The 10,142-nt window shown below is 53.7% G+C and overlaps 1 long non-coding RNA gene across 1 annotated transcript in view; it reads right to left on the bottom strand.

The window, feature by feature from the left end:
* Window positions 1–302: 302 nt before the first annotated feature.
* LOC142819131 (uncharacterized) overlaps window positions 303–10,142 on the bottom strand; it is a 30,284-nt gene continuing 20,444 nt past the window's right edge. Inside the window, exon 3 of the long non-coding RNA XR_012896924.1 lies at window positions 303–587. This is a non-coding gene — a long non-coding RNA (uncharacterized LOC142819131). The remainder of the gene's footprint in view (window positions 588–10,142) is intronic.

The following is a 10,142-nucleotide window of genomic DNA, read 5'->3' as shown; positions in this document are numbered from 1 at the left end:
AGAAATCATGTTGATTTTTACCAGCATTTCCCTGGGGAGGCTGGGGAAGGGTATGGAGGAGAGTTCCCACACAGTTAAAGTCCCGCTTTGTCATCTGCAGAACAAAACTTCTTTTTGTCTTGAATTTCTTTTCATTTTGTACCCTGTATTAGGAGACAGTAGGAACTAAAGTCTCAAAATGAAATGTTTTCATCCAATTGACATGGATTCCCCCACGTCCTCCAGCTATTTCTATTGCGGAGAATTTTGATTTGTTTTATTTTGCACTTTATTCTGAATGGGAAAAAAGATGGTTTCTGGCATCTTGAAATCCTCGGTGCAGTGGACTTTCTCTTCTCCGCACAGCTTTGTTCAGGGTAATCGGTTAACCACTTAAAGTTAGCATTTAACCAGTTAACTCATTGAACAGGATTTTACATCCGTATGCTGGATAACACAGAAGAGTTGTTTGAATCTCTCTTGGATCAAGGGAAGCTTCGACAGCCAAAAGTGCCATCTTTCTTGGAAGGGCAGAGAGGGAATTCTGGGTATGATTTTGCTGGATTCCCTGTTGGGATTTCTGGCCTTGGTTCTTGTGGTTTATAATTCTACAGGGGGAATATGTGAGAATGGGAAACGGCGTTTAAATGAAACATTTTAATGTAATTTTACAAAACCCCAATAATAACCAAAAAATGTTTGTATGTTACCAGTGCTGAATTAGGGATGTGAATGGTTAACCAGTTAACTGGTTGGACACTCAAGCCCGGCCCTCCCGACCGCCCCATTTAATCGGTTAACCATTTAAACTTAGCGTTTAACCAGTTAACTAATTGAACGGGATTTTACATCCCTCTGCGGGATAACATGGAAGAGTTGTTTGACTCTCTCTCATACATTACATTCTCATGTTCTTACATGAACAGCGAAATGATTACAAAGCCTGACAGATGCCTTCCTCACCATCTTCTTACGCAATTGCTTTATGGTGCCCAGAGCAAAAACCAACACCTTCCGCTTCAAAAATCCTTTATGGAAACAGTAGGGGAGAAATTGGCCCCAGTTTGTGTTGCTGACACTGAAACAGAGGCAGAATTTCTCCGCTATAAAGCTGCGCTCTGGAGCCAAGGGAAGATTAGGTCATAAAGAAAAATGGATGCATTAAAGGAATGCAGGGGAGGGTAACTAATGAATTCTAGTGCAGAGGAATTCGGAGCTAGAAGCAGTTCCTAGCTTGGCACGTAAGTGGCAGTCACCACAGGAAAGTCACATATCCATCTAGTATTTCCCATGATGCATCACGGCAGCTCCTCCAGAGAGACTGTGGCGCAAATATGGGAGACGTAGTTTTGCCAGGGAGCAACGTTTCCTCAAAGTTTTTCCATCCATGTGCAGAATAAATTTTGTTCCGTGCACCAAGGCATGTGCAGATGCGCACCATCCACAGAAACACATGCCGGCTGTGGGTGCTCTGCTAGTTAGCTGGGCGGCCTTTGAATCTCTCCAAGCGCTCAGCTTACCAGGAACACTGTTAGGGCGCCCATCTGCAGGTAAGCATACGAGGCACCTAGACTATGGCCCCGAGGAGGCACTCCAGCCAGACCCCCCCGCCTGCTCCTGCACCCAACTTCACAGCCAGACCCCCCCCCCCGGCCTGCTCCTGCACCCAACTTCACAGCCAGACCCCCCCCCCCCGGCCTGCTCCTGCACCCAACTTCACAGCCAGACCCCCCCCCCCCCCGGCCTGCTCCTGCACCCAACTTCACAGCCAGACCCCCCCCCCCCCCGGCCTGCTCCTGCACCCAACTTCACAGCCAGACCCCCCCCCCCCCCGGCCTGCTCCTGCACCCAACTTCATAGCCAGACCCCCCCCCCCCCGGGCCTGCTCCTGCACCCAACTTCATAGCCAGACCCCCCCCCCCCGGCCTGCTCCTGCACCCAACTTCACAGCCAGACCCCCCCCCCCCGGCCTGCTCCTGCACCCAACTTCACAGCCAGACCCCCCCCCCCAGCCTGCTCCTGCACCCAACTTCACAGCCAGACCCCCCCCCAGCCTGCTCCTGCACCCAACTTCACAGCCAGACCCCCCCCCCCCCGGCCTGCTCCTGCACCCAACTTCACAGCCAGACCCCCCCCCGGCCTGCTCCTGCACCCAACTTCACAGCCAGACCCCCCCCCCCAGCCTGCTCCTGCACCCAACTTCACAGCCAGACCCCCCCCCCCCGGCCTGCTCCTGCACCCAACTTCACAGCCAGACCCCCCCCCCCGGCCTGCTCCTGCACCCAACTTCACAGCCAGACCCCCCCCCCCCCAGCCTGCTCCTGCACCCAACTTCACAGCCAGACCCCCCCCCCCCCGGCCTGCTCCTGCACCCAACTTCACAGCCAGACCCCCCACCCGGCCTGCTCCTGCACCCAACTTCACAGCCAGACCCCTCCAACTCTCAGCCTGCACCCCCCCCCCGTACCCAATCCCCCCAATCTCCAGGCCAGACCCTGCAGCCCACCCCCTTCTGCTTCCATTTTGTCTTCCTGGCTGGCTGGTGCTCCGCGGAAAGGCCTGTGTGCAGCGGGGTGGGCTGCAGCCCAAAGAGCATGAGACCCCCTGGGGTGGGATGAGCAATCCGCATCTGGATCCAGTGCACAAAGCTGGATCCAGTCCACCTTCAGGATGAGCGAGCAAGCGCCAGCGTTAGGTCCTTCTGCTTTCCCTGGCGCGGGGAACGTCCCGGCTCTGGGAGGGAAATGCTTTTAACCGCCTTTCCTGGGCGCTTTCGAAACCTCTCCCTTTTGCTGGCTTGGGGGGCTGTGGTTTGATGGGCTGCTCTTAAAAACCCTGCAGAGCCCAAGGAAATGGAGCCAGACAACCAGCCTGAGGGGGCCCGAGGGCCTCCTGAGTCATTAAACAAATTAAGTTGTTAAGAACACAGGGACATCCAGGGGAATGGGTGTGAAAGCCCCGGAGGCCTCTGTAATTGTTATAAAAAGGCAGCACTGGCGGGTGGAAAGAGCCACCCTCTCCCTTCCTTCCCCCACCCCTCCCAGAGCTGAGTTTTGGCAGCCTCCAGACCAGCTGTCACTGACCTTTTCCAGCCGAAGATCGGTTTTTGCATTTACGTGCAGCCCAAGATCTACCCCCAAGACAGGGCTGTAGAAGAAACAGTCTGTTTTTCATGGATGCTATAGAAATCTAAAATCAGGTGTTTGTAATTGGACATTTTGTTTGTAATTGTTCTTGGCCTCTGAGGATAGAACAAGAAGCAATGGGCTTAAACTGCAGCAAGGGAGGTTTAGATTGGACATTAGGAAAAAGTTCCTAACTGTCAGGGTGGTCCAACACTGGAATAAATTGCCCAGGGAGGTTGTGGAATCCCCATCTCTGGAGATATTTAAGAGTAGGTTAGAGAAATGTCTATCAGGGATGGCCTAGACAGTATTTGGTCCTGCCATGAGGGCAGGGGACTGGACTCGAAGACCTCTCGAGGTCCCTTCCAGTCCTAGGATTCTATGATTTTGACCTCTACGCACCAAGCTGCAATGTGACACCTGCAACTGCACGTTACCTGCCAGTGCGGCCGCCGGAGCAAAGGGGACAGCTGCTCGCTGCCATGTGGCACAATCAGCTGGCCGCAGTGTTCCGTTCACCGCACTCCAGCTCTAGCCGGAGCAAAGAGGGGCAGCCGGCCGCCCACCACGTGACCCGACCAGCACCACCCCCATTCACCTTCCGTTCCCGCAGGAAAGTGAGTGTTGGTGAATGCTGCACGGCTCTGTGAATGAGGAGAGTGGACCTAAAATTTCTTGTGTGGGGCCGGGCAGCCACTCAGGCCAGAGGGAATCCGGAGATGGACAGTTGGAGACAACGCGATCGACCGGTTGATCGCGATCGATGGGTTGGAGATCACCGCTCCTAGCTCTTTGCCCAGTTCACACTTTGCTTCCCCAACTGGAGTGACATTGTTGTGCTGGGCAAATACTCAGCTGGAAACCTGATATGACCTGAAGTCATAGAATCCTCGAGCTGAAAGAGACCTCAGGAGTCATTGAGTCCAATCCACTTCTAAAAGCAGGACCAACCCCAACCCAATCATCCCAGCCAGGGCTTTGTCAAGCTGGGACTTAAAAACCTCAAAGGATAGAGATTCCACCATCTTCCTAGGGAACCCATCCCAGGGCTTCCCCACCCTCCTAGGGAAATAGTTTTTCTTAAGATCCAACCTAGACCTCCCCCACTGCAATTTGAGACCATTGCTCCTTGTTCTGCCATCTGCCACTACTGAGAACAGCCTCTCTCCAGCCTCTTTGGAACCCCCTTCAGGTAGTTGAAGGCTGCTTTCAGATCTCCCCTCCACCCCCCACTCTTCTCTTCTGAAGGCTAAATATGCCCAGTTCCCTCAACCGCTCCTCAAAAGTCATTTGCTCCAGCATCCTCGTCATTTTGGTTGCCCTCTGCTGGACTCTCTCCAATGCAGCCACATCCTTTCTGCAACAAGGGGCCCAGAACTGGACACAGTACTCCAGATGTGGCCTCACCAGTGCCCAACAAAGGGGAATAATCACTTCTCTAGATCTGCTGGCAGTGCTCCTCTTAATGCACCCCAATATGCCAGTAGCCTTCTTGGCTACACGGGCCACCCTGCTGACTCACATCCAGCTTCTCATCCACTGTCGTCCCCAGGACGACCCAGCAGCAGGTATTAGAGACTACCGCGAGTCCCAGCTAAACTGGCCAACGTCATCCCAGGTCGGTGACCTCCTCCTGGCCTGGGGCGATGCTGCACACACAGGTGGCCTCGCACACCCCAGGGGAACCTCTTTTTCAGGGGCTGGATGTCTTTGCTGGAGATGGACGACGGGGGAGGGATCACATAAGGATTCCCTGTTCTGTTCCCTCCCTCTGGGGCACCTGGCATTGACCACTGTGGGCAGACGGGACACTGGGCTAGATGGACCTTCGGTCTGACCCAGTCTGGCCGCTCTGATGTTCTCTGGAAGCATTGTGGTGATATGTGCCCTTGGGGTTGGCCTAGGACAGGGGTGGGCAAAAAGGCCTCCGTGGGCCGGATCCAGCACACCAAGTGGGTTGATCCAGCCCACAGTGGCCCTGACGCTTTCCCACCCCCAGGTCAATTAGGGGGCAGAAGGGGGAGCACGCAAAGTTTCCTCCGCCCTGCCCCTGCCCTGCAAGGAGCGTGCGGCACTTAAAAGCACCACGTGCTCCTAGGAGGTTGGAAGGAGACTTCACGTGCTCCCCCTCCCCCAAGCCTTGATTGGCCTGGGGGCAGAAGGGGGAGCATGCAAAGTCTCCTCCCACCGCCAGGGGCATGGGCACCTAGGGGGAACCTTTGAAGGGGAGGGCAAAGGTGCTCCCCCACCCCTAGACCAATCCGGGTCTGTGGGTGGGGAAACAGGGAAGTATCCTGGCCCCGCCCCTTCTGCTCGAGGCCCCGCCCTTCCGGTGCAGCCCGGGGTCACTTCAAAAATTTCTGAAGTGTCTGCCGGCAAAACATTATTGCCCGCCGGCTAGGAGCCATCGGGGCGGAAAGGAAGTGTTTTCTCTCGTCTGCCTGTCGACGAGGTGTCTGTGTTCGGGGGCTGGCGGAAAAGCCTGGTGATAAAGCTGATAAAATGGAAAACTGAAATCCACCTGGGCCTCATGTGAAGCAGGTGTGTGATTTTGTGGCTTAGACTCTCTTGGAAGGTTACCCAAGCTGATGTCTCCTTGTATCGCCTGCTTTGCGTAAGGACTGACGCGTTCTCGTGGGCAGCGTCCGCGCCCGGCTTCCGCGGGTGACCGGCGCTGGCAAGCCAAGTTTCTCCTCAGCTCGAAACGAGGGGTGGATTATCCTGCCCCACAACACTAGATCTAGGAAAAGGAAAATGATTCCCCTCCCCAGCAAAGTAGGGTTTGTGTGTGTGCAGGGGGGTCCTTGTGGTTTTTAGTTAGCGGTAGAGGTGCAAAGAAGGCCCTCGGTTATAGAATTAAAATCTAGACATGGAGATGGATTCCCGCCCTCTTCCGCCTCAAACAGATTTTGAACGGTTGGAAAAAATGAAACTTAGGGTCAGGCAAGACCCGAATTGTTGCTGTCCAGTTACTGTGTGTGGTAATTATGGGCTCTCAGTCTCACTCCTGGAGAACAGGCGTCCACGTGTCAAAATGTACATCCGTGCAGCCGGCACCAACGGGCCCCTGGAGGCAATCTTGGCAGGAGGGACCCAGGACTGAATTGGGGTATCTGCTCTAGAATTGGCTCCTCCAATCCAGTGGGGCTGACAGCCACCGTGGGCCTGGGGGCAAGGTGTGGGTAGGTCTGGCTCCATGCCCCTGGAAGGGGCGTGGCCTCAGTTGGAAGGGGCGGAGCCTCCAATAGATGGGTGGGGCCTTGGGCGGAAGGGACGGGGCCTCTGATGGATGGGGCAGTGCCTCAGGTGGAAGGGGTGGGGCCAAAAGCAGTCAGCCCTTCGTGCTGCCAAAAGCACGGCTCTTGGGCCCCCATTTCAGCCCGCAAAGCCATGCGGCGCACCCGGCACAGCGATTCAAAGGGGGCCCCAGGCCTGCTCCAATTCTATTGTGTCCCTGTTTCCTTGACTTGGCCTGTCTAGCTCTTGTCTTATACTTAGATTGTAAGCGCTCCGAAGTGGAGACGGTCTCTTTGTTGGGTGTTTCTACACAACCTCATCCAGGACTAGACCTCCTAGATGCTGTCGTAATACAAATACATGTTGGCGGAGGCGCCTTGGCCGGGAGGTCTTGCAAGGCCACCACTCCAGCTGGCTGTGGTCTGTGAATAATGCTGCGGACCTCCGCTTCCGTGCTGGCGCGAGCACGGCATCATCTCGGATACCCACGGCCACGCTGGCAGAATGGGACGAGCTCCCTGCTGCACGTCGCAAGCCGTCTCTCTGCCGGGCGCCTCCGGTTTGTGTCCTAAATGGCTCGTGTTGTTCCGGGAGGCAGCGAGACACGGACTGTCCCCACACCCCTAATGATTTTACAGGGTGGTGTTTGCAGACGGTTCCTCTTTAAATATTCTCTCCCTTGCCTGCGATTGGCGGTGAAGCCTGACAGCCGCCTCCTCCCACATCGCCTGAGCTGACTGACACCTTGCGTGTTAAGGAGCGCGGCTCAGAGGGCCTGGGGGCTTTGTGGTACGCCGTGTGTGTGTGTGCGCAATAACGAACGTCGTGTGTTTTGGAGACACTGACAGGCGCTGACGGATTGGGCTTCCCAGTCAATAGGAACTGCAGTGGGAGGTGGGGATACAATGGGAGCCATTGTTGTGAAGGGCAGGCCTTTGCCTGCTACCTGAAGACGGAGACAGGTGTATCACATTCTCGTCACGCTATAGAGCAAAGGGGCGGCCAAAACTTCATCTCACCTTCGCGATGGGTCTGACGCAGGGGACCTCCTGGGGCTCGCAATTTTCGGAACCCCCGGAGGCTATTTTCACACAAGTGGCTGGTGCCTGTGCCCGGGTTTTCTCGTCATTGTAGTGTGGGGCCCACGTCGGATTTAGATGTGGCAAAATTCTACCCCCTGCCCCGCCATTCCTCACAGGGCTGGAGCACACAAAATCTACGAGCCTCCTCCCACCCCCGAGGCTTTGGTGTGTGAGGGGAATGTGGAGAATGTCTTTCTCTTTCTCAGGCGAGGGTCCCTTCCGTGAGCGGTGGGGATTTTTTTGCGGCCCCCGACTGATTTTTTTCTGTGGGTCAGTGGCCTCCCACCCAAAAAAGGTCCCCCACCTCTGCTGTACGTGATGTCCTGAATTTATTTTTTCATTAGGAGACACTCTGGGGGAGAGAGAGACAGTGACGGACACATCAGGGCTGGTCTTGGGGGCAAGGCCTGGCCCAGGACTCCAGGCCTTTGCTCCTTTTTCAGACTTCTCAGTGGCGTGAAAAGCATTCAGCAGCTCTCACGGAGAGTTCTCCCTGCAGCCCATTGTTCTCCCCTGGAGGCAAGGGGTGTAATTTGGGGGTGGCAGGGTGGAGAGCCCCCCCAGCTGTGAGTCTTAGAAAGTACGCTGTCCCTTCCTCCAGGAGACCATCCTCGGCTGTGCACAGTGGCTCTCAAAAAAAGCGTCTGTCGCCTGCGGTGGGGCTCCTCAGAGGAGCCCGCTACTTCTGTGATTGGACTTTCACAAACGGTTACTTTTTATGCGCTATTTATTATTGGAGAGTCTGGTATTTCCTCATCCCTCCGCTTAAAGGAAGGCACGGCCGGCTGAGATTGAAAGCCCAGTGTTTACTGCCAGGTGTGCTCAATGAGTGGATTTTTGTGCTAGGCCTCTAGGGAAAACACACAGACGCACCATGGCCCTGATCCTGCAGTGGATTCTGTGCTGGCCCTGGGCAGTCGGTTGCAAGATCCAGGCTCGTGCTAGTCTTTCAGTGGGACGGTTGTAGTGGTTTCTGTCTGCTGATGTTCCTTGCTGAAGCTGACTAGCTGCCTAAATTCCAGAGGAGCCGTTTTTACGACGACACTGGTGGCTTTCCTCTGTCGCAGCTTTCGTTCTGGTGTGTGGCGGGGGGGAGGAAGGCAATAGCTTGAAACGTAAATCACATGCGTCAAGGGTTTGCTTGGGCTTAACTCGGAATAAGCTACACCAATTCATCATCATCATCAACCACCGATGGTGTCCGATGCCTCCTTCACTATTTTCCTTCCATCTTTCCCTGTCCAGTGCCGAGTGGCTTAGTTTCCGTGGACTAGCTCCACACCAGTCTACTATATCATTTCCCCATTCTCTGTGGGGTCTGCCTCTCCTCTTCGGACCCTCCATTATGCCGAATACCAGGGTCTTAACTTTTTGCTTGTTCATTCTGCAGAGATGCCCGAATAGCTGTAACTTCCATTGTAGAACTTTCTGCGGTAGAATAGTGATAGAAATGTAGCCGTGTTAGTCTGGTGTAGCTGAAACAAAAAACAGGACTATGTAGCACTTTAAAGACTAACAGGATGGTTTATTAGGTGATGAGCTTTCATGGGCCAGACCCACTTCCTCAGATCAAATAGCGGAAGAAAATTGTCACAACCATATATACCAAAGGATACAATTAAAAAAAAGAACACATATGAAAAGGACAAATCACATTTCAGAACAGAAGGGGGATGTTTCATCCGGATCTTTCTATATAATTCCTTGTTGGTGACCTTCTGCATCCATCCTATTCTCAGGATCTTTCTATAACAACTCCTCTCGAACGCCAATATCCTTCTCTTCGAATCTTTCGTTATCACCCATGTCTCACATCCATGCCACATGCTGCTGAATACATACGTTTTCAAGAACATAAGCTTTGTTCCTAAGCTAATCGCTTTGCTCTTCCAGATCTTATCCATTGAGCTACATCAATGACGTAGCTTATTTCGAAACTGGGAGCGTCTACACAGCACTTACTTTGAAATCGAGCGCCCTTCCTCCGATTTCCCTTACTCCTTGTACAATGAGGAGTCCGAATGAGAAGTCCTCCAGCTTGACAGTGTTTCGACGTTGTTTTGAAATACCTGCCTGCTGTGTTTGTAGATGCCGACTAAGTTATTTCGAAGTAATGTTGCTATGTAGACGTACCCAAAGTGTGAGACAGACCCGTTGCTCTGCCTCTCCCCGGGATTGGAAGGCACAAGGTACGTGGATGGAGTGTTGCTTGGATGTTTTTAAGGGGGTTTGAATAGTGCCCATCGTAGGGTCAAAACACTCATGAGCCGGCATATTGACCCAAACTCTCCATTTTCAAATCAGTGGTGAACTCCTAGCTGGTGTCACTTCTGACTTGTAATTCTGATCAGTGCCATTGATTTTTTTAGGGACCAGCCACCGTTATTACTAGTCCCCTCCCCCCAAGGGGCAGGCGGGATAAAGCATATTTACCTTTCAGACCCAAGGATCCTAGCGTACTTTTCAGATCACAGGCTCAGCATTCCTTTTGCATCCAAGGCTCCAACGGGAGCCAAGGCAGTGAGAAAGGAAAGGAGATTGTGCTGGATAGGGCCACGCCTTTAAATCCTTAAGCTTAATTTTACACGGGTGAGTAGTTGTGGTGGGTTCAATGGGACTGCTCATAAGAACACAAGTGATCTCTCCCCTGCCATCCATCTCCACTCTTGGACAAACAGAGGCTAGAGACACCAGTCCTTACCCATCCTGGCTAATAGCC

The sequence above is a fragment of the Pelodiscus sinensis genome, chromosome 20 (genome assembly GCF_049634645.1).
Source record: "Pelodiscus sinensis isolate JC-2024 chromosome 20, ASM4963464v1, whole genome shotgun sequence".
Lineage (NCBI taxonomy): Eukaryota > Metazoa > Chordata > Testudines > Trionychidae > Pelodiscus > Pelodiscus sinensis.
This window is presented reverse-complemented; position numbering and strand designations above follow the sequence as displayed.